The following is a 25,342-nucleotide window of genomic DNA, read 5'->3' on the forward strand; positions in this document are numbered from 1 at the left end:
GATCGGTTCTAAAGAGGACGGAAAGATCCGGTTGAAAAGTTCCTACTTAACCCCTTTAATGGCCATGTAGTCTTTGAAGGCACGAATATGATTGAGCGGGTCCTCCACTCCTTTGAACTTAGGCACATCAGTTAGGGTAAAGTTATCGGGTAATTGATCCCCAACAGGTTCGAACCTTCGGTTGTTCTCAAGATGGATATTGTTACCCCGGGCAAGGAGCTGTTCTTCCAAGAGCTTTAGCCTCTTCTCAGTTTCAGTCAGAGGTGGAGCATTATGTTCTCCAGTCTCTTTGTTTTCCAGGGCGTCGATACGGGTCTCGACGCGATCCAGGGTGACCTTAAGAGCGGTGAGTAGGCTGGCTAGCTGTTCAGTCGTGACATCTCTGTTGTTATCATTGTTGTTGTTGTTGACAGACGAAGTTGAAGACGGGGCCATGGCTCTGAGGCAGAAAAACGGCTCACATTACAACTCAATCCGACACGGTTCAAAGACTGAACGTAGCCAATGCAAAGGACGAGACAAATATCAGACTCAACAAGACGAGGGTGACCGTGTGTGGTTCCTCAGTGCTGATGATGCGTGTCATTTATATGATGTTTTACACCTTATTTTACACGCATTTCAGAGCTCATTTATGTAGTTTTATGCTACTATTTGCCCCATTTCGTCTACTTTCGTATTTTTATGTAATATTGCAGATTTATGCGGAAATGAGCGGAAATCAAGCCGAATCTATCCCCGAGTACCTTGCATTACATTTGACGTGAAGTATTTACTCAAGGAACGAGCTTGGTGCGCATTTCGAGGCCCGGAAAACAAATCCACGAGAAGTTAGAAGTCAAGTATCAGCTACTTCAGTTGATCGACCGCTGCCCTTAGTCGATCGACCAGACCACGAGTTCCAGTAGCTGTTGTTTAGCGAAGAGTAGTTGATCGACTGCCTTGTGTGGTCGATCGACCAAGCCGCTATTCTGACGTGAATAAGAAGATCGAAAATTTAGAAGCCCATTGTGTTTTAGGTTTTGGAATAAAGTTACGTGATAATTCTATATAACGTAACCTGCTCACTTTGATACAATCATCGAGTTTTCTATCTAGTTTTTATCATGTTTTCATTTAGTTTTTAGGGAAATAATTAGGGTTTGGTTTTCGAGTTTAATCATTCAATACAATTCCTTTCGTTCATGTTTCTGATCTTCTTCCTGGAATTCTTCTACTGGTATTCCTTTGTTCCATAATTTCAGTTTTATAGCTTTATTATTGTTCGTAGTATAGAAATTGCTAGTTAGTTTTCCCAAGGCCAAAATTATCGTTTTATGTTATTTGTTTGTTCAATTATTTCAAGCATGAATTCAGTAGTTTATTTCATTAAACTTGTTGTTTTTGTAATAGTCATGAGTAGCTAAATTATTCGTGCTAGGATGTAGGGAATCTGTAGGTTAGGCGGCATTAAAATTAGTATGACCTGAAATCGCACGCCGGTCGATCGACTGGGTTCCCTGGTCGATCGACTGGCCACGCTGAGATTGTCTTCGTTTTAATTGTTTTAAATTCTATATTTGACGAATCGAGTGCACGCGACTAGTTGAGTGCTTAGGAAATGACTGACCCATTAGATCGAAAGATAGGGAAGGTTGTTAGACTACCAATTAAAATGACTAAACTATGCTAAGATCGAAAGATAGGTAAAGTTTAGGCTTTTAGTCACTTTTCAGGACGAGAGTCAGTGCTAGTGATATTAGGGACCTGTAGCGAGATCGAAAGATGCTACTTGTTAAGACTGGACCGAGAGGACTACTTATTTTCCCGTCTCACGTGATTTATTTCAGACCTACCTAGTATGCGGCCGCCGAAACTACAGTGAACCGACCATCTTAGTACCCCTTTTATTATTTGATTTACTCTAATTCTTTTATTAGCTCGTTTAATTGCCATTAGTTATAGACCAAATCAAATCAAAACCCCCACATTTGTTATCCTAGACTTAAATTAGACAACTAATAATTCCATCGCCTCCCTTTGGTTCGACCCTGTTACCACTAGCTTCTGTTAGTTTTAATAGGTATTATAAATATTATTTTTGGTGCACACAACGACGGGCATCAAATTTTGGCGCCGTTGCCGGGGAGGCAATTGTTTAAAATTTTTAGTTGTTTTATTTTTAGTCTTTTTCTTAGTTTAAGGGACATCTGTTCCTTAAACTTTTCTCATATTCTTCTTGTAGTTTCTTCTTATGCGCAGGTCACAGGGCGGTGAATTACTACCATTCGATCCTGAGATTGAGAGAACTTTGCGCGTGAAGAGGAGATTGTTTCAAGAACAACAGTCAGAGGAAGAGCCTGGTTCTCATTCTAGTTTTTACGAGAACGAGTTGTTCGAGGAGGATCCACCTTCATCTCCTGTTTCCACTTCTTCAGTCGAGACCGTCAGATCTCCAGATTTTCCAGTCATGGCTGAAGAAGCGAGTATAGCCAGTCACTCTGAGCCGACAGCTGCGAATCTTTACAAAGGAGTCGCATTACCAGGGGAGGACAGAAAATTCGAGCCGAAGCCTTCTTATATCAACTTGGTTGAGAGAAACCAATTCGGGGGAGCTGCAAATGAAGATGCAGCCAAGCACATGGAGATATTCATCGATTATTGCTGTTCCATACCCCCACCAACCGGTGTGACCCAGGACTAGGTGAAGGAAACTATGTTTATATTCTCTCTTCGTGATGCTGCAAGGGAGTGGTATAGAGACCTGGATCGAGCTGCTAATGGAATCACTAACTGGAATTCTTTGGCTCTAGCATTCTACAAGAAGTATTTCTCTGCCTCAAAGACGAATGCCATTAGAACTCAGATCACGAGCTTCAAACAAGGTCCTGATGAGAACTTTCATGAGGCGTGGGTCCGTTTCAAGAAGCTTGTGCGAAATATTCCGCACCATGGGTTTGAGAAGTGGAGCCTATGCAATCAATTCTATAATGGGCTTTATGACGATCAGAGGGCTATCCTGAATGCGGCAGCTAGTGGCAGACTCCAGGAGAATGTTGGAGAGACTAAGGGGTGGAAAATTATTGATGATTTGGCCACCCACAAAGCAGAGTATGGGAATTCCAGGGGAAATCAAAGGAGGAGTGCTGAATCTCCTTCTGTAGCTGCAGTAGAGGCTCTCACAGCGAGATTTGATAAGTACGAGTTGGGAGGAGCTTCGAAAGGAGGAATCTATCATGTGAATGCTGTGTCAGACGGTCCTTTCGTCTGTAAAAGATATGGAGCTGAGGGACATGTTTCAGACAACTGTCCTAATCCCTTTGAGTCTTGTGCTGCCTTTTAACATTATAGGCAGACAAACACTTATTTTGAGCCGAATACCCATCCGAATTTGAGGTGGATTAGCCAAAATGTCCTAAATCCAACTCCACCTCCACAGCAGCAGTAGCAACAAAATTATGTGCCCCCTCATAAGCAAAAACAATTCCAAAAGCCCCCATATGTTCCTCAGCATCAGCAGCAGTCCCAAGGTTCCGAATTTGCCAAATTAAAGAATTTGTTGCTGAAAGAGTCTCAAGCTAGAGAGGTCGGGATGAAGATGTTAGAAAGCCAAATTGCTCAATTGGCAAGCAAGAATACAACTCGAGCTCCGGGACATTTACCGACACAGACTGATCAAAAGGAGACCCTTAATGCCATTACTTTGAGGAGTAGGTCTACCCTTGATGGGCCCGCTATGGTCGAGGACATTGCTGAAAAAGATGAGGCGGAACCAAGTCAGAAGAAAGCTGGAACGAACAGTGGAAAGAAAGAGACGATTACGGTATATCGATCGATCGATCGATATACCCAGTCGATCGACCAGTCCGCGAGATACAATAGCTTCTGGTCCTGTAGATGTCAGTCGATCGACTGACCTACATGGTCGATCGACTGACGACGCTGCTGATGGTGAGTCTTTTCGTCCTCCAATGCCAGACAACTTAAGGGACCACTTGTTTTGGGGTACGACTACTCCGAAAATATTGAGGCAAGACCCAAATGCTGATGGGTCAGTTCCGGTTCCGAAGTACGACCCGATGCTGGCATGAGAGACCTAGAGGAAAGGGCTAAGTTGCTTCTTACAGCCCCTCATCTGGAGAGATTGGTGCCGACGAAGGAACAGGTATCGTTTAATAATTTTGAAAATGTTATTCGTAGATTAAATTTGCAAGTTCCTTTTCTTGAATTAGTTAATCAAGTGCCTGCTTACATGAAATTTATGAAGCAACTTTTGTCTAAGAAAAAGTCACTTGAAACTGTGCATACTGTCGCACTAACTGAGGAGTCATGCTCTTATTTGACCCATACTGCACCCCATAAGCTAGAAGACCCGGGTAGCTTTTCCGTTCCATGTAGTATTGGCACCTTTTCTATTGAGAAGGCCATATGTGACCTAGGAGCCAGTATTAGTGTCATGCCCTTGAGGCTTGAGTCTTGCTAGAAAGCTGAAGTTGACTAGGTTTTTAGTTACCAACATGACAGTACAGATGGCTGACCGATCTGCGGTCCAGCCTATAGGAGTCTTGGAAGACATTCCTGTGCAAATAGGAAAGTTCTTTTTCCCTGTTGACTTCGTTGTACTCGATATGCCCGAGGATGCCCACATTCCTATCATATTGGGTAGACCATTTCTGCACACTGCTGGTGCAGTTATAGATGTTGGTTCAGGGACTTTGACCTTCAAAGTAGGGAAACATTCTATTGTCTTTGCCCAGACAGCTAAGAAGAAAGACCCCATATGGCCAATAACTTGTAATACGGTTTCTGAAAAGAAATCCTATTTTGTGCTTTCTGATATGCCTGTCTCCATGCCTATTTCTGCTGTAACACCACCGCCCCAGATTGGGAGCACATTGGAGGGAGATTTCTCTATTTTGGATGTTGCAGGAGCTGGTTTGGGGAAAGAAGAGTCGCATGTTGTTCCAACTGTGAGGGAGCCAGTCGTTTCAAGAGGCAGTTTAGGATGTCTTAGCTATAGCACTGATGAGGAACCTGAAGATAAGCCAGTCAAAGTGACGGAGTCCGAATTGGATTTCGATGAGCCAGAAGAGGTTATTGATTGGGGAGATGTTGAAGCTGTTGATCCATTGAATTTTGCGGATGTTGGAGTTGGGAAGGGTGCAACTGAGGAGATAAGCACTGTAGAGGCTACTTCTTGTAGCCAGAAGCCGAGCAAGTGAGCCATTCCGTGGCCGTTCTTGATCAACTATTAGTTGATTGAGACTTTACAAACATTATTTTGCTTTTAAGACTATTTACCGTTTTCGTGTGCGCGAGACTTCGCAATTTCAATAAGTTTGCTTAGGATTTTACACACTTTAGACTATTGTTTTGGGTTTTGCGCAATTTTGGGGCGCGTTATTGTGTGTATTTGCAGGTTTATAGACCTTGATAGCTCAATTTATTGAGCTAATTCGAAGAAATCAGGAACTTACAGCAGGTATTGCAGTCGATCGACTGGTCAGTATGGTCGAGCGACTGAGCTGCGATTTCCAGGAGCTTCTGTTCCTGTTCACCCTGGTCGATCGATTGGGTGATGTGGTCGATCGACCGCCCAGTGCTGCTGTACCTGTTTTCGATCATTCCCCTGTTGTGTTTGGTCGATTTGGGGAATTGAGGGAGTCTTTTCTCCACTTTATTCTCCGCTTAATTTCTGTTTTCTTCCATTTTCTCATTTTCGCACATAATTTTACCGTCCCAATTTTTGCTTTCTCGAAATTACGTGTGGTATTGTTTTTCTTTTCAGGTACTTATTGGTAGCACTGCTGGCTACTGAAACCTCCTAGCTTACGCTGGTTTGGGGAGGTTTCCTTTTGCTGCGCTTAAATTCTTGTGAGTTTCCGAGTTTAGCTTCATGTTTTGTTTGCTTAATTTACCGCAAATCCCATTTCCTTTGCTATTTTTATTATATGATTTTGCATAATGGGGACGTTGTGCGATTTGGTTTGGGGAAGGGTTTTGCATTGCATTTCATTTGCTTGCATTCACGTTTACATTTTGTCTTGCATTGTTGTTTATTTTTCCTTATATATACAGAAAATTTCGAAAAAATTGAAGAAATTTCAAAAAATTCCAAAAAAAAATGCGTTTATTTTAGCATGTAGGTCGAGTCGGAACGGTAGTATTTCAATGATGACATTGCATTTTCAGTTGTTTATGCCTAAGCCTTGCTAAATTAACTTGTTATTAGTAGAATCATACATGCATAATCTACGAGTTTTCGTTAAATTATTTGCTGAACTTGAGACTTGATTTAGAATTTTGGCAAGCTACATCATATTCTGAGATTTAGAGCTTATAACTGGTGTCATTCATGGCCAGTTTATCTAGGATTGTGAGTAGTTACTCATTATAAGACATGTTACATTAATATGCATAAATATGAACTTAATCTGCTTAATACCTGTATGCATTCGGTTTGTGGTTTGTTGACACATGTGGAAGAGGTTTCCCTTTGTTCTTTTTGCCCATAAGCTCCACACTGCCAAAAATAGCCTTTTTGTCCCGTTAACTACATCATACACTTAGCCTGCCCTTGTCAAGCTAGTAGTTTAGTTCTTGGGATTGTTACTACGTTTTTGGTGGCATTTGCTCATTTTGAGATGATGATTGGGAAGATGAAAAAGGAATGAAGGAGAGAAAAGAAATAGAATTGAAAAAAAAAAGAGAAAGAAAAAAAAAAGAGATGCGTGTTGTACTGTATAGGGCGGTCGATCGACTGCCCATCTTGGTCGATCGACTGCAGCCCGAGAAGGAAAGAAGAAAAAATCAATTCGCATGATAATAAGTCTTTACATTATGGCGATTTTTGCTCCCATGCTGTATTCATATCTTATGGGGAGTTGATTAACTGTGGAGATTGTGAGATTTGTGCTTGCTATTAGCACCGTTCGATTGAAAGTTTGAGCAAGAAGTTGGATGTTGTTATAATTTGGTTCCCTTAGTTACTAGCTTGGCTTTTAACTCTGTTTTTATCCAAATTTATCTTAGCCTCTTCTTACCCATTACCTCACATATCCATATTTACCTCGGCATGTGTCATGGTCATTTGTTGGTTGGAATGCATATGTACGGTTGTAGAGATCATTTTCATATTAGACTGCAGGCATGTTCTTATAGGTCATAGTTAGGTGACAGTCACTAAAAAATGAATTCTTTCTATCTTTTACATATACTCACCTGTATTTATTAAGTGATATGAGCGACCCGTGAGAGTCCGAATTGATAAGTCTCTATAGTTGACGGTTCAGTAGGTTTTTAACGGCTTCATAACTCGTTTGCATGATTCATATTGCTAATTGATTGTTAGTTGTTGCATTAAAATTGGTTTAGGCTATTCGGTTTGCATTTCGCTCTGAGATTGAACTCGTTCCATTAGGTTTTAGGATCGAGTCTAGTTCTTGCTTGGGGACAAGCAAGGGTTTGGTTGGGGAAGTTTGATGCGTGTCATTTATATGATGTTTTTCACCTTATTTTACACGCATTTCAGAGCTCATTTATGTAGTTTTATGCTACTATTTGCCCCATTTCATCTACTTTCGTATTTTTATGTAATATTACAGATTTATGCAGAAATGAGCGGAAATCAAGCCAATCTGTCCCCGAGTACCTTGCATTGCATTTGACGTGAAGTATTTACTCAAGGAACGAGCTTGGTGCGCATTTCGAGGCCCGGAAGACAAATCCACGAGAAGTTAGAAGTCAAGTATCAGCTACTTCCGTCGATCGACCGTTGCCCTTAGTCGATCGACCAGGCCACGAGTTCCAGTAGCTACTGCTTAGCGAAGAGCAGTCGATCGACTGCCTTGTGTGGTCGATCGACCAAGCCGCTATTCTGACGTGAATAAGAAGATCGAGAATTTAGAAGCCCATTGTGTTTTAGGTTTTGGAATAAAGTTACGTGATAATTCTATATAACGTAACCTGCTCACTTTGATACAATCATCGAGTTTTCTATCTAGTTTTTATCAAGTTTTCATTTAGTTTTTAGGGAAATAATTAGGGTTTGGTTTTCGAGTTTAATCATTCAATACAATTCCTTTCGTTCGTGTTTCTGATCTTCTTCCTGCAATTCTTCTACTGGTATTCCTTTGTTCCATAATTTCAGTTTTATAGCTTTATTATCGATCGTAGTATAGAAATTTCTAGTTAGTTTCCCCAAGGCAAAAATTATCGTTTTATGTTATTTGTTTGTTCAATTATTTCAAGCATGAATTCAGTAGTTTATTTCATTAAACTTGTTGTTGTTTTCGTAATAGTCATGAGTAGCTAAATTATTCGTGCTAGGATGTAGGGAATCTGTAGGTTAGGCGGCATTAAAATTAGTATGACCTGAAATCGCACGCCGGTCGATCGACTGGGTTCCCTGGTCGATCGACTGGCCATGCTGAGATTATCTTCGTTTTAATTGATTTAAATTCTATATTTGACAAATCGAGTGCACGCGACTAGTTGAGTGCTTAGGAAATGACTGACCCATTAGATCGAAAGATAGGGAAGGTTGTTAGACTACCAATTAAAATGACTAAACTATGCTAAGATCGAAAGATAAGTAAAGTTTAGGCTTTTAGTCAGTTTTTAGGACGAGAGTCAGTACTAGTGATATTAGGGACCTGTAGCGAGATCGAAAGATGCTACTTGTTAAGACTGGACCGAGAGGACTACTTATTTTCCTGTCTCACGTGATTTATTTCAGACCTACCTAGTATGCTGCCGCCGAAACTACAGTGAACCGACCATCTTAGTACCCTTTTTATTATTTGATTTAATCTATTTCTTTTATTAGCTTGTGTAATTGCCATTAGTTATAGACCAAATCAAATCAAAACCCCCACATTTGTTACCCTAGACTTAAATTAGACAACTAATAATTGCATCGCCTCCCTGTGGTTCGACCCTGTTACCACTAGCTTCTGTTAGTTTTAATAGGTATTATAAATATTATTTTTGGTGCACACAACGACGGGCATCAGCTGACTCGATTTATGACGTAACGGTGTTGACCGAACTTTTGACATGAGTCCGACATAACGGTGCGACGCCATTCGACGGGTCTCGTGGTGAGACGACTCATAAGTAAAGACCCATAAGTACGTTTGCTTTGACTCGATAGGCACGAGGCAGAATTGGAATGGTGGACTGAAGTTTTCGAAAATAGAAATTTTCAAAAAGATTCATTTGTCGCTTTGCGAACGACTTCCAAAGATAGAGATCTCCGCAAGTCGGTCAGTTGAAAGGGTTTTCTTAAGTTTATTTGCAAAATACGGTTTTGAGTTTGAATCGGCTCGGAAAACAGTGTATTGTATCCCAAGACGGTTTTGAAATTCAAAATTGTATGTTTTGAAAATCGAGTTTGAAATGTTTGAAGAGGTCTCGGGGACGGTGCATGGTCCTCGGGATCTCGAAAGTGTCTCGAGAAAAAGGGTGTGTGCTTTTCTCGGGTTTTGAAAGAGCCATTGTCAGCGCGAAATGGGTTAAAATCCGTGTCTAGACGCGGCGATTATAACGGCGTAAAAAGGTGATTTGAAAAGGTTGTAAAAAACCGGGTTTGAAAATCGTCATTACGATGGCCTAGAAAGGCGTGTTGAAATGGTTATAAAAACCGGGTTTAAAAATCGTCATTACGACGGCCTAAAAAGGTGTGTTGAAATGGTTATACAAAACCGGGTTTGAAAATCGTCATTACGACGGCCTAGAAAGGCGTGCAACGGTCGGCAAAAGACCGAGGTTTGAAATGGCCATTATAACGGCGCAAAAAGGTGATTTTGAAAGTTTGAAAATGACATGGAAGGACTTATGATCAAGTAGCACATAAGCACTCACAGTTCATTATATTATGCATTATGCTGGCACGGGTTTTGGCTTAAGAGGGTGGGTTACACACCAAGCAATCAAACCCCGATTTGCGAGAGGGATACCAATCCAAACAAAATGTGTAAGGAGGGTGCCCTAGCCTCGTGCTCGAAAGTGATGAAAGCTCTTTGACGAAACAGAAATGTGTAACGTCAATGGTATGCTTGACTCAATCGGGATTCGAAACGCGGGGATGAGAAAACTCACGCTGACGAGACGAGCCAATTGGTCGAAAAGGGTTAGGTTATGGGCCCGGACAAGGAACCCGATCGTGACCGTAATATCAATTAATGCATTCCAACCAATACCTCGTTCGAGTCTCACCATCTAGGGATCACAAAGACGTAAGTGTCCTAGTTTTCCCCAGCGGAGTCGCTAAATCTGTGGACATGGCCTACCAGCAAGCCCAGCCAATCTATGGACATACAGCGGTCTTTTGAAAGCCACGCTCGGCGGCGTAAAAATGCTTTCGACCGGATCGTTTTAGATCGGTCGGTTTCGTCTCGGTAAGGGTCTCGAAACTATTAGAGATGTTCGGAGTCGCCACCAAGCATTTGTGGGATGCTTGGAACCCATTCGAATTCCACTTTATACCTCGGTCAAATCGAAGCACAAAGCAGCGTTTGACATAGGTACTAAAGATAAGGAAATTGTCCCTCTTTAGCATCCTATCTCTAGAATGACTCAAGTACGCCCTGCATAAGGTAGTCTACTATCCAAAGTTTCTGAGTAAGAGGTGAAGGTACGTATTGGGAAGCCCTTTAATCAGACACCCAATCCCGCCATGTAGCGCCTCTCTCGATCGATCTTGGTTGGTTGAATGCAAATGTTGATAAAACGGTTTAAATGCATGAATGCGCATCCAATAATTTAAACCTAACATGTGAGAGCTTTCTAAGTCGATTGATTTAATCTAAGTATCAAGTATAAGATGTCGAGTTGGATTAATGATTGATTTGCATACAAGACGGAAATTAAACATCCATTTACCGTATTAGGTTTAGGGTGCATAACGTGATCCCTTTGTCTTAGTAAAGCATTTTGCAAATATGAGTTTGAATAAACAAATTGTCATCTGATCCGTCCTGTATCCGGGCTAATCGAAGTCGGGATCGCCCTATGCTAATGCTGGAAAGGGAACAGGCCCTGTACCAGACGGCTACATGAGGTGCGACCCAGCCGGCGGTGTAAAAGGCCCTCCCCTGGTTCTGAAAATAAGAAATAAAAGGCCTGCTTGAGGCGCCGGTCAGCCTACGATTATATGCCGTGTTCTGAATTTTTGAAAAACGTTATAAAACGTGTTGAGAAGCGGGTATTTGAAACCGAGTTGGTTTGAAAGGGTCGTTTAGACCGCATTTGTTGATTTGAAGAACTAGACTCGAATAATCATTATTATTTTGATAATATTCGGTGTCGGGTTCGACTTGACAAGCTTGTCATGAATAGTTTCGAAAATAATTATGAACTAATTGTTTTAAGTTCATTTGAATATAATTAGTCGATACTCATCATCGTACCCGGGTTAAAATCCGGCATGGTATGTAGAACCAAGGATGACTTTGTGTTGGTGACTAATATGTTTGTTTTGAAAATACAAAGAAATGATGAAAGGCTTTAAAATACCTCCCAAAAATAAAGAAAAAGGCTTTAAAATACCTTTTAAGTGTTATTAACCAAATATTATCACCGAAACACGGATTTAACTGTCATGGTATATGGAACCAAGGGTGAAAAATATTTTATGGTTTAAACAAATGAAATAAAATAAAAAAGGTTCGGAAATATTTGAAATGGTAAAAACCGATTACAAATATGAAAATGAATTAAAGGGGAAAGACGAGAACAAACACGGTTGATCACCTGAACACCTCATTTAGGCGCGGGCAAGCCGGCGAACCAAGGGGCTTCTGTCTCAGGCCAAAAATCAGTTTTGGCTTGTTTATTCCATGTTTTGGTTCATGTTATGCACGTTTTAGCATGTTATAGTCATGAAACAAATAAAAACATGATAAAAGAAGGATTTTTACACCCTCATACTTACATGTTTGGTTATGGCGAGTGACCAACGTAAGTGTAACAACTCGTTTGGTCGAAAAAAACTCGGTTTAAAACCGTTTTGGTAAGTAAAAAGAGTGATTTAAGATTAGTGACGGTGTATGGTCGAAGTGGTCGGTCAAGTGATTTAATGCACGATGACGGTACCAAACAATGTGTAAGGCTTGTATTTACGATCGGTAGGTCGTAAATACGCGTCGGATTGTGAATTAAGAAGTCGAGTCGAGAATTTTAAGGGGGAAAAGAGGGGGCGGACACTCGCGTAAATCTCAAATGGGGGGCATTTGAGGGGTATTTATAGGGAAATGAGTGGTTGTGTGAGTTTTGAGCGACGTGGCCACCTGGGCTGCTCAAAGAGGCGCGAGCCACGTCGCGGGTCTTCGAGGTGTGTTGTCGCTTTCACACAAACGCAATCATGATTTGTTCTATCCTAGGTTTTTTAGTCATATGTTTGGTACTTGACCAAACATAAATCCGGGAAAACTTAAGGTAGAAGGTTTAAAATGTTTTGTTTTTGGTGGTTGACTCGGTTTGACTCGTTGTTGGAGTCGGGATTTGAATTTTTGAGTTGGTTTTTGGTCCGGTGTCGGTTTTGACTCTAGTTAGTGTCATTGCGACCCCGTCGTCGTGCATTAAACACTCCAGGTATTTTTGAAATGTTTTGAAATGTCTTATTTTCAAAATCGTTTTAAGTTTTCCGATGTAATGTTGTACACAAATTGTCGATCAAACGCCGCGATTCCAAAGCATGTTGTAGAACGATAATCATCGGGTGTTTGTTGGAGTCTCAGCAGATACTGGGTATCTATAAGTAGATGGGTCACTCGATCGAGTTCGGTGGAAAACAGAATTGATGTCAATTCTGCAAATGCCGAAACTCGACCGAGCACCCCTAATTCGCTCAAATACCTCAAACACTTGATTGAGTACCGCTGCTACAGAACACGGGATCTTTATTATTTTTCGGGACTTATATCCCCAATTATTTTCATTCTTTCCATCTTATTTCTTCTTTCTAACCCTAAAACTCTCATAAACCTTATTCGCTACGAAAACATGGTGAAATTTGTGCTTGGTTTCTTCCAAATCGTCCTAAGTTCATCCATCTAATTCGATTTGCAAACTAATTCAAGATAACTTTTTACTTCTTTCTTTGATTTTGATGTAATTAGAAGCCGACAGTAGTGTTATAATTTCTGAAAAATTTTGATTTATGACATAAGGTTTTCTTATAATTGCTAGATTTTGATAGAAACTAACTTGAATCCTTGTTACTGATGATAGGAACTACAAATTTAACCCGATTTCTGGTAATATTCAACCCGGATTTTCTAGGTTTTACCCCCAAATTTTCAATTTCTTTCATCTAGTTCATCTTTAAACGTTGGAAAAGGGTAAGGGATGCTATTATTATCATATTTGATGCTTTATTTTAGCTATTTTCATAGAAAATTTCGTCTTAAAACTTCATCTTTTGAGTACACAAGTTTGAAACTTTGCCCCAATTTTGCTGCAAAAGTCGGATTGTTTAGCTTAAATTCGGTAACAATCAACCCTGGAATCCTTCTAACACTTGCCCAAACTTCGTATCTTGATATTTTAACCCATATTTTATGAACTGCAAAGAGTAAAGGAAGTTGGTAAAACCAAATTTTGCTCTCAATATTACATATTTTGCAAAGGAAATTCATCTTAAGTCTCATGTTTTTGTATATAACATTTGAAAGCTTCTACTTTAAGTTTGTAAAACCCGATGTTGGCTAACTATGTTGAAACAGATGCCGAGAACAGCCGCCACATGATCTCAGAACAACAGAACCCGAGCCAATAAGACCGCCGCGGAGGAGGTGAGAGAGGGAAGTCAAGGGCCCGTAGTTCCGTCGGCACCTCAATATCCGACGGTAATTTTCGCTGACTTCAAACAAAGGGATGCCTTTGTGAACTTCCGAGGTCGCACCTTGAAGCCAACAAGGTGTAGAGATGTGGGTTTGTTGGAGGAGTTAAAGATTGAGGTTGATGTCCGTCATATCTTTGAGATCTTGGGTTTGGAGGGTTTGTATAGGTTGAGGAAGCATTCTTATGCCTTTCTGACTCTTGAGTTCATGAGTTCCTTTTCTTATGACGTGGCTGGGAAGACGGTGGGTTGTAGGTTGATGAACACGAGCTTTTACCTAACTCTTGACCATCTTGTTGACCACTTGAGGCTTACCCGGCCCAAGAAGGGATATCTTAGTAATGTCCTGACTGAGTGTGGAGCTAGTAGTTACCTACCTTTGCTCACTGGTAGACCTGCCTATACCTCTAGTGTTATGCTGATTAATGACGTGCATCACATGACCTTGAAGATTTTACTCCAATCTTTGACTTGTTTGTTGTACGCGAGGAAGGGTGTGAGTAAGCTGAACTCACACGAGGTTATGTTTTTGATCTCTTATCTTAACCCCACCCGGGAGAAGCGCTTTGCTTATAGTGCTCCTGCGATAGTGTGTGTGCCAGCTTAGCTTTGATGGCTAGGTCTTCAATTCGCCATATCAATTGCGGCGCTATCACTACCCGTCTAGCTGAGAGGTTGACGAACTTTGAGGCTTCACCTACTCTCAAACCTATGTGCCCTGTTGTCCCGACCTTGGATAAGGACTACTTCATAAATCATAAGTGGTTGCGAGTGTTGGAGGGTGGAGGTCTAGCTTGGAGGGTGCGGGGTAAGAGTTGGATGACAGTACTTGACACGGACCATCTTCCTATGACCGAGCCTTTGGTGGAGGCTTCCCTTGATAGTGAGGAGGCTAACCTTCCTGACCAAACCTACTTGATCATCGATGACATTCTGGAGGAGATACTAGAGCCGTTTGGGGGAGACCGTAATCGGAGGGAAGATCAGGTGCCTAGGGAGGGTAGAGGACCTCGGAGAGCTAGCGAGGTTGTTGGGGACTAAGGAGTCACAGTTTATCCAGCAGGGACAACCTCAGTACCAGTACCCGGGTTACCCAGCTCCTTTTAGACCTCAGATGCAGATGAGTGAGCTCATGGAGAGGGTGTCGAACGCTTTGGTGCTCCGGAACCTCCAGGAGATGGCTTATGTTCAGGGTGTGGGGACTAACTTGGCTCATCCGCTATGGTGGCATGGAGTAGGGAACGATAACGGTGTGTTTCACTCCTAGGGAGTGGATCAGTCCACATAGGGAGCTCCAGAGAGCTATCCTTATAGATGTCATGCACCGTGGAGGAGCGGAGGAGATCCAAGGATAGCAGCTGCTACCGAAGGAGGGTTTGGAGGAGGCACATCAGGAGCTGGCACTTTAGAAGCTGGAGGTGATGAAGAGATAGAAGAGGATCGTGGCGGTGACCTTGAGTGACCGTTCTTTATTTTCATGCTTGTGTTAGTAGACTTTGTTGGATTTTATCTTTATTGCGGATTTGGATTTTTACTTGGTGATGTAATCGGCCATAAAGCTATACTCGTAACTCGTTTTTAGATCTGGTGTGTATGTACAATGATGTCGGGAATATAAACCTGAAACCTTGCATATTTCTTTGCTTGATATGGCATTAGGGTGTATTCTGACCTGGAGATACTCGATCGAGTACCCTGAACTTGATCGAGTACCATGCATGAATGCATGTTAGTCTTATAATGCCAAAGGATAGGTGGTGGTTTTCGTTTTATCGTGTTATATCTCATCTTAAAGGTGAACTTTGAGGACGGAGTTCCTTTTAAGAGGGAAAGAGTTATGTCGCGCGTGAAAATGTCAAAAACGTCGTCTTTTAAGTAATGTATTAATAATTTATTTATTATTTCTTTTAAATAATTTAATTGTTGTTCAAGTGACCCAATCAATTGTTGGGTAATTTAAATCGTTGGCTTGTTATGAGGATATGAATTATGTGGAGTAATTTAATTGTGTTGTATTTGTTTCGTAAAATAGAAGTAGTAGTTTGTATCTATGTACCTTTCAATTTGGTAACACTTGAATGGTGACTCGTGATGGAGTTGTGTTTGGATAATTGTATTCGTGAGAGAGGATGATGATGACTAGTCGGCATGGGAGGTTGAGCGGTATGTTTCAGGTATGGTTATAGTGGTTCTTGTCGAGTTGGGTTGTTGTTAGTCACCTTGGCTTAGGATATACTTTCGGTTTGTGGGAGTCGATAAGTTGAACTTCGGGGACGAAGTTCCTTTTAAGGGGGGAAGACTATAAAACCCGCCCAATTAGGGACCCGTTGACTGCTTGTTGACTGACCTTAGACATATGTTTGACCTTTTTGAAACTTTCACACAAACGGACTTGGAACTTAGCGACCTTGGCGAATGGGAACTCGATCTAGCGTAGGCTACTCGATCGAGTAGTCTGGTGACTCGATCGAGTATAGGCCACTCGATTGAGTAAGCACCATACTCGATCGAGTATGGCGGGTTCAGCGTAAGAATATAAATCGTGAAGTCGTAAACCCAAATAAATGTCCATTTTCATTTCTCCCAAAACCTAATCGACGACACGTCTGCTCTCTCACCACCTTTCAACCTTTTGGGATCCCTCACACTTGGAAGCACCATGGGGACGGAGGCTTGAGTCGGGTCACGGTCGTGTCGCCGTAATGCCAAGCATAGGTAACTCATTGTCATCATCCGTATGTTTCGTTGTGGTTATGGTTGTTAGTAATAGGGGTTTTCCTACTGGCTGTGATAGGTGTTGATGGAGGTTGCCTTGCCTTCATATGGATGTATGCGATATGGTTGTTGATTGCTAAAGGTAGGTTTTCCGACTCAGTACTGTCGATTTGTTGTCATGTGTGGTGTGTGGTATCTCTGATTGTGTAGTAGTATTATTGTGTTTGTGTGCGAAGTGCGTCCCTGGCTGAGTGGAGTCATCTTGGGGAATGGATTCACGCCCTTGATTCGCCCCTTGTGGTTCCCGTCACAAGGGGATGTGCACATTAATGGTCATTGGGTTATTCGCTCTATGGTTTTAAGTGGGGCTTAGGTGGTAAGGATGCGGTCCCCACAGGCAGTGTGGATTACTGATTGCGATTGGTAATCCGGGACGACTATACCTTCGAATTAGTCAGGTGATTGGCAAATTATTGGAGTTGGAGATTGGTACTTATGTTGTACTATGTTTTGATTGTTGTTCCTCATTTACCGGCCTGGTGTGGTTTTATCTTTGTTTTTTCTTGTGATTTGTCTGCGGTGATCCATTATGGTGAGCAGTCACTGTTAACAGGTGTTGTTGTATGGAGTTTATCTAGGTGCGTTGGAGGGACGAGTCTTTCACCGAGTCTTGGGAATGTCTTGTTAAGGTTCTTTGATAGATTGGGGTGTTACACGCCTGGTGGGATGAAGGGTGAATCAAGTCACGCCGTAGCTACCTCTTCGGGTGCAGGAGAGACATCCAAGCCCTAGGTCACTATCTATGGTACAGCCAATCTCACCTTCTCTGGTAAGTGGCTCATTGATACAGGTTGCTCGCACCATGTAACAGATTTACTCGAAAGCTTGCTCAATGTCCGGACCATCCCTAGTCGGGTTGTAGGTCTGCCGGATGGGATGCAAGTCCATGCCTCACAAGTCAGACGGATTATGCTTACTTCAACCATATCTCTTGACCCTGTTCTTTATGTTCCTCAATTACGTTGCAATTTAATTTCCGCTTCACAACTCAGTGATGCGTTGGATTGTGAATTTGTCACTAATTCTAGTATTTGTCTTATTCAGGACCGATGTACAAGAACGGTGATTGGTAAGAGTGACAGGTTGGATGGACTATACTACCTACGACAAGAACCACGCATAATCACAAGTACTATAGGAATTGTTTAGAATATTTATTTATTGCATAAACGGTTGGGTCATCCCTCCGAGAAAATAATAAAGTTACTTCCATTTGTTAATTGTAGTAAAAACACTTTGCCAAAACCGTGTGAGGTTTGTCATCGTGCAAATCATGTTCGTAATACTTTTCAATGTGAAAGAGAGCCTAGGTAACAAGAATCTTTAGAGTTTCTTAAGTATTGTAAAAGAGAGCTCTTAAATCTGTATCTATAAAACATTACTATGTATATGTAATTTATAAGATGACATGATTTCAAATTATCATTTAACTAATTCAATGTTAAGTGATATTGTAATTAAATGTAACAAATGATTTGATATATGATGTAAACATTAAAGACATATAACCTTCTTTTTCATTATAATTATAACTAAGTTAATTACCCGTTAAATTGTACGGGCTTTCAAGTTTCAACATATCATAGCGGTAGAATTTTAGATGATAATAAGAGGTTGTAAACTAGTAAAGGTGGGGGCAAAGATCCCTAATCATCACACGAAGACACGTAGAAGACCCGGCGTAGACTTTGATTCTTCATTTTTTTTTTTTTTGGTACATTTGAATCTTCTTCATTGACGTACATGGGACACGCCTCTGGTTCTATATTGGTCTGATTACGGGTCAATTTTCGAGTTGAGTGGTTGAGAGGCTTGGAACGTCACTGATCAAATTTCGAATGATATCGAACATTAAAATCTTCATCCCTTCCGAATATCCAAATTCATACTAGGAATCGTCTTCTTTTTATCGACATGTTTTCTGCCTAGTTGTTCCCACCCGTGACCCGGCTCAATGGCAAGTGAATATCCATTCCGGAATGGAGAAGACCGTTCTTGTCGTAGATGGTGGTCTATGCTTGGAAGGTTTTCTTAAACTTTTATGGCATAGTCCTCGTCCTTGATAGATTAGATTAAATAAAAGATGAGAAAAGAGTGAAATATATGGAGAAGTTTTGCCCGAAAACTATCTCAAATATAATACTCCCTCCAATTTCATATTTTTTTTCCCCTTGTTTGTGGGCACGGAAATTAAGGAGAGGAATAAAATAAGAGTAAAAAGTTGGGTGGGGTTTGTTGGTTGGGGAGAGGGATGAATAATTATGAATTAAATAAGGAATTGTAGGGCCAAAACATTAAGAAAATTAATAAAATATGAGTAAAACAGTTGGGTGGGGTTTGATAATAAGAGAGATAAATGAATAAAATAAGAGTAAAAGTTTGCAAAATAAGAAAGGGGAAGAAAACCTGAATAATCCGTTTTAGAAAATAGGGAAAAAAATATAGAATAGGAGGGAGTAACATAGAGGTAGTCCGGGCTTAGCCGGGCACCAATACTAGTTAGATAATCAAATCTTAAATCGATAATTTATTTCAAGTAGCTTTGCAATTTTGATATCATTATCTAGACGTCGCAATCGGGTCAGTCGGATTGGGTTTGGGTCGGGTCAAGCCGGGTCGGGTCATATCGGGTTCGGGTCATATCGGGTCAACCACCCCTTTCGGGTCGGATTCGGGTCGGATTCGGGTCAAATGATGTATCGGGTCGGGTCAGGTTTGGGTCGGTCATTATCAGATCGGGTCATTCCAGGTCAAATGATGTATCGGGTCGGGTCGAGTTTCGGTCGGGTCATTATCGGGTCCGGTTACTTTATCACAATACTTGGTTTAAATTTAGTTTTTAAGCATTATTTGGTTTAATTACTTCATTATTAAGTCAAACATAACAATTACAAAATCACTTTCATGTTGATCAATATTAAGCTTAAGAATTGTCGGTTCATCAATTTAATCGGGTCAGTATCGGGTCGGGTCATTATCGGGTCGGGTCTGGGACGGGTTCGAGTCACTGATCATCGGGTCAAGTCGGGTCTGCGTCGTCATCGGGTCGGGTCGGGTCGGTTTCGGGTCACTGGTCATCGGGTCATGTCGGGTTACGGGTCATCATCGGATCGGGTCGGTTTTGGTTTCGGATTGCAATATTATCGAGTCGGTTCGGGTCGGGTTTGCTCGGATTCGGGTCGGGTCAGACTTGCCAGCTCTATCATTATCCCATAATATGCTGTTGATTGATTTCATTTTACTCCCTCTATCCCGGTCAATTGTTATCAATTACTAAATGATAAGTGGACAAATTGAGTGTGAATGATCAAATTGTTTATCAAGTTCATTCCTAAAACCGAGATACCTTAATATGAAAAAAGACAACAAATGACGGAGATAAATGGAGTAATTAACTAGTTATATGCATGGAGTGTCATCATATATTAGTTGTACGTATAAACTCTGTATAGTCTAGAGTTAGCCCTAACGATGTATTCAAAGCAAGATCAACAAAAATAGTATTGTTTCGGATGGTGTTTCGAATGCATGTTGTACACGAGTTGTTGGGTATGTTGCTCCCGACTTAATTGCTCCATGCTAGGTTTTACAAGGATGGACGCTAATTTAACCGTAAAATTGAAGTGTGCATGATTCATCATATCAGATAATCAAAAGATAACTTAGACTCATGGGATTGGTCGACTCAAAACCAATCCTATGATCAAATTTGATTTCACTCCTATATTCATCCCATTTAGTGGCTTAACTAGAACCCCAGTTGCTAAACTTGCCATTTTTGTTGGGGAAAAAATTAACACTTTTTCTAGAAGATACGTGGCATGCATCAAGTGGGGAAAAGCAAGTGTGAAAGGATTGATGAGTTGGCAAAATCAGGACCACAAGACAAAAGTGAACAAACACATTTAACGTGGGAAATGCGCCAGTCAAAGGGGAGAAAAAGTCAGAGCAAATTTCTCCTGGAAAATAGGTAACCGTCCCAGGAACCTCGCAACGGGCGTCCAGGGCCTTGGGAGGAGGAAACCCTAGGAAATATGCTATAAAGGGAAAAAGCAGGCGGCAGCAAAAGGGGATTGGAACAATTACTTTCATATATTTTACTAGAGAAAATACTACAATACTTCCTTACTTGCGAATTATTCTTGATTATAGTGCGGTTATTGGCGGGATTCCGACTCCCCCCGCGGTTGTTCCCACAACGGGTTTTTCGCGTCACCAAAATTCTCTCGTGTCATACTTTCACCAATTTCTTTATTCACTTAAAAGTCATAGACGATCACTTTGACCTCACACATTGATATCTAATCGGTAAAATTTACCCAAAACAATTTGGCGCCCACCGTGGGGCCTCAGTGATCAATCTCTCATAAAGTTGAAATTAAGCAATCCGTCCGTCATCATGTCTGGAGCCAGCGCAAGTTCGTCCAGCACCCAGGGGATACCCTCTCAATCTTCTGGGGGAAGATCTCTTCCAGCGAGCGCAGGATCAGTCACCGCACCGTCAGCAGCCAGTCAGATGGCCCCGGTCAGCGCATCCCCGAGAGCCATGCCTCCACCTTTCAAGCCATCCCAAGCGCCTAAGGCGTCAGCAGCACCCGGTGTTACGAGATCCAGCAGGGAAAGCAGCCCCAGCAGGACCCAGATTCAGGAGACTGCATCAGGAGGAGCCCCGAAAAAATCAGGAGCCTCATCACCAGACCCAATGCGAGTGGTGTTGGAAGGAATGGATACCCTGCACCGAGCCATCGAAAGCCTGAGGAAGGACAACCAAGAACTCAGGAACCAGATTGCAACAGTAACCAGGTCCGGGACCTCGTCAGCCGCGCTGCCTCCACCTTCTGAGGCCCCAGCTTCGGTCACCAGCGCGGGCCCCAGGCAGATCCCATCAGAGCTGATCACCAGACTGGATCTTGAAGGAATACCACCCAGAGGAGCCATCGAGCCCAGTGGATTAGGGTTCCTGTCTTTTGATCGACCATTCAGCTTGCAGCCAACCCCATGTAGTGCTTTGTCTAATGGTCAGCCAGGAACTAACTCGCAATTTTTTGCAGGAACACCCGTCCAGCAGGTGGCAGGATGGAATCTAGGACCCAGCGCCGGCATGATGAATCCAGCAAGCGGACATTTCTCCGGAGGGACCTGGGTGGGCGGAACCTCTCCTCAGCAGGCACCAGAATGGCAACCAGGAACCATCATCCATGCAACACCTTTGGCAAGTCAGCCAGGCAGTCAATTCCCAGGAGGAGCCTGGTTGGGAGGTACATCTGTTGGCTCTTTTTCGCCTGTCTCTAACCCTCTTGCAGGAACAGGCAGCTTGCTGGAACAGCAATACCAGGAATTGAGGGACCTGATGTACAGGATTCCGGGTGTAGCACGACCCCTGGAGAAGGTAACACGAGATAGCTATGCAGACTCCCCTTTCGTGGATGACATAGCCCTTGTCGGTGTCCCGAAAGGATGCGTGCCGCCAGCCATGACACTTTACGACGGAACCACGGATCCTCTTGACCATATCAACCACTACAAGCAAAAGATGATGGTGATCACCGCGACAGGCTCCTTGAAAGAAGCCTGTATGTGTAAAGGGTTTGGATCGACCCTGTTCAGAGCAGCCTTGCAATGGTTCGTCAGCCTGCCCAACAGGAGCATAACCTGCTTCGCCGACTTAGTCAATGCCTTCCACCAAGGTTTGCCGCACCGCAGACCGAAAAAGCAAACCAGCGACACATGCACGGATAGTGCAGGGACCTGAGGAGGCCACCAGAGATTTTCTGAACAGGTTCAACAGAGAGAAGGTGGCAATTCCCCGGTGCGACATAGCCACAGCCATAGAAGCTTTCCGCCAAGGGCTCCGCCAGGATTCAGACTTGTATAAAGATCTGACCAAGTACCCATGCACTACCTTCGAGGAGGTGCAGACAAAGGCAATTGCGGTCATGTGGGCGGAAGAAGACTCGGGCCCAGAGAGAGCAGCTTATGGCACAGATCCTACATCCAGAAAGGCACCCGTGGAGAAGCAGAATGAAAGAGCCAAACCCTACAGCAAACCTGTAAACAAAGTATAGGAGGGCCCAAGAGGAAAGAACAACTCAGAGCCACCTCCGAAAGTAAGTGAGTATAAATTCTCAACCAATCTTGCAGGTGTACTCAAGGCCCTAAAGGAGATCCGGGGAGTCAGATGGCCCAGGAAGCGGGTGGACGAGCGTCCTAACGATAAGAGAGACTCCAGTAAAAGGTGTGAATATCATGATGACATCGGCCATGACACCGGCGAATGCTACACCTTAAGAAAGGAAGACAAATTCCAGTACGATCGAGGAAACCTGGACCACCTATTGCCAGGAGGCTCCGCCAAAGTTCATTCCGCTAACCAGGTTCTGCCTACTCCTCCACCTGTGTGCACTAGAATTGTAAATGTTATTACATGAGGCTCGGAATTGTGCGGCCTAACCTATTCAGCAGCAAAAAGACATGCCACACAAACCAAAGGAGATAAGCCAGAGTTTTTCTGCAGAATCAGCCGCCAGGACCTCCCTGCAGTCACCTTCGATGAAACAGACGCGCAAAACGCCCCGGAACAACACCACGACGCTCTGATCATCACCCTCCCCATAGGAAACTGCGAGGTACGGAAAATCCTGGTGGACACAGGAAGCTCCGTCAACTTAATTATGCTGGAAACACTGAAGGTCATGGGGTTCAGCGAGAAGGACTTAACAACGAAAGAGGTACCCCTAATCGGTTTCAGTGGCGAAACGAAGCACTCTCTAGAAGAAATCGTCATCCCAACCTATGCTAAAGGATTCAATAAACAGGTAAGGTACTTGGTTATCGATGGGCCCTCTACTTACAATGTGATTCTTGGCAGGCCCTTGATCCACGAAATGAAGGCGGTACCTTCAACTTACCACCAATGTCTGAAGTTCCCAACGCCTTGGGGAGTACAAGAGATACGCGGGGATCAAGAGGAAGCTAAGAATTGCTACAAGTTAGCCCTAAAACCAACAGCCAAACCGCCAGCATAGCAATTATAGAGCCAGAGCATCCAGGAAGAGTACGTCGAGCCACCTCAGGCAGAGCTAGACGAGGTCAGCCTGGATGATCTGCAACTAGAGCGAACCCTACTCATCGGATCAGAATGCACAGGTGCAATCCGCCAGGAACTTGTTCAATTATTGAGAGCTAACATGGATTATTTTGCTTGGTCCCACAATGATATGGTAGGAATAGATCCAAGTATCATAACCCACAAGCTGAGTGTGGATCCAAGCTATAAACCTATCCAGTAAAAGAGGAGGAAGATTGCTCCAGAGAGGAACCAGGTCATAAACCAGGAGGTAGACAACCTGCTCGCTGCTGGAAAAATCAGGGAGGTGAAGTACCCGGAATGGTTATCTAATGTGGTGGTAGTCCCAAAAAAGAATGGCAAATGGAGGGTTTGTGTCGATTTCACGGACCTCAATAAAGCTTGCCCTAAAGATCTGTTCCCGCTGCCGCACATAGACGCTATGGTGGATGCCACGACTGGCCACGAAATGCTCACATTCCTGGATGCTTGGAGTGGCTACAACCAGATCAAGATGCACCCTGATGATCAAGAGAAAACGGCATTCAGGTCAGAGCGAGGTATCTATTGTTATAACGTGATGCCCTTTGGTCTAAAGAATGCAGGTTCCACCTACCAGCGGCTGGTAAACACTATGTTCAAAGAGCAAATAGGCCGCACCATGGAGGTATACATCGACGACATGGTGGTAAAATCAAAGCAAGCTGCCCAGCACGTTGAACATCTGGCTGACGCTTTCAGCACCCTGAGAAAATATGAAATGAAGTTGAATCCCTCGAAGTGCACTTTCGGAGTCTTCAGTGGGAAGTTCCTGGGATACATGGTCACCCAGAGGGGGATAGAAGCCAGCACTGATCAAATCAAGGCCATACTCCAGTTAGAGTCACCTCAAAAGCCGAAGGACGTGCAACGTCTGACGGGACGGGTAGCTTCCCTGAACAGGTTCATAGCAAGGTCCTCAGACAGATGCAGATTATTTTACGACATCCTAAGGAAGAGCCAGAAGTTCGAGTGGACGGAGGAGCATGAGGCAGCACTCAGCGAGCTGAAACGATATCTGAGCACTCCACCACTCCTATCAAAGCCAGAACCCGGAGAGCCCTTGTTTTTGTACCTCTCAGTAACGGAGGTGGCAGTCAGTGTAGTACTAGTTCGAGAGCAAGAAGGTGTACAGCATCCAGTATACTATGTCAGTAAGTCCCTGCTACCTGCAGAGACCAGGTACACCTCGCTCGAAAAACTTGTACTTGCGCTGGTCACAGCTTCCTATAAGTTGCGACCTTATTTTGAATCTCATACTATCTCTATGGTAACTAACTACCCTCTTAAGACTATAATGAAGAAACCAGAGTTATCAGGAAGAATGGCCAAATGGTCCATACACCTGAGTGGCTACGATCTGAAATTCGAACATCGGGCAGCAATCAAGTCCCAGGCTCTAGCAGACTTTGTCTCCGACTTTTCCCCCTCCGTCCAGGCGGAGGCTGAGAAGGACATCCTTACTCTGGAGGAAGACAAAGGGGAGCAGATGTGGGAGCTGAATATAGATGGAGCTTCCAACGTAAAGGGAGCAGGAGTTGGCCTGGTCCTTAGGTCACCCCAAGGGGACTTGCTGGTCCAGGCAGTTCGGTGTGAATTCAAAGCCACCAACAACGAGGCAGAATATGAAGCCTTGATCT

At 43.0% G+C, this 25,342-nt stretch overlaps 1 non-coding gene across 1 annotated transcript; it reads right to left on the bottom strand.

Annotated features, from left to right (window-relative positions):
* Positions 1 to 2,830: 2,830 nt before the first annotated feature.
* LOC141609882 (small nucleolar RNA R71) lies at positions 2,831 to 2,937 on the bottom strand. Its single transcript, XR_012527788.1, has one exon. It is a non-coding gene; the product is annotated as a small nucleolar RNA R71 (small nucleolar RNA).
* Between the last annotated feature and the right edge of the window lie 22,405 nt (positions 2,938 to 25,342).

Source organism: Silene latifolia, chromosome 10 (assembly GCF_048544455.1).
Source record: "Silene latifolia isolate original U9 population chromosome 10, ASM4854445v1, whole genome shotgun sequence".
Lineage (NCBI taxonomy): Eukaryota > Viridiplantae > Streptophyta > Magnoliopsida > Caryophyllales > Caryophyllaceae > Silene > Silene latifolia.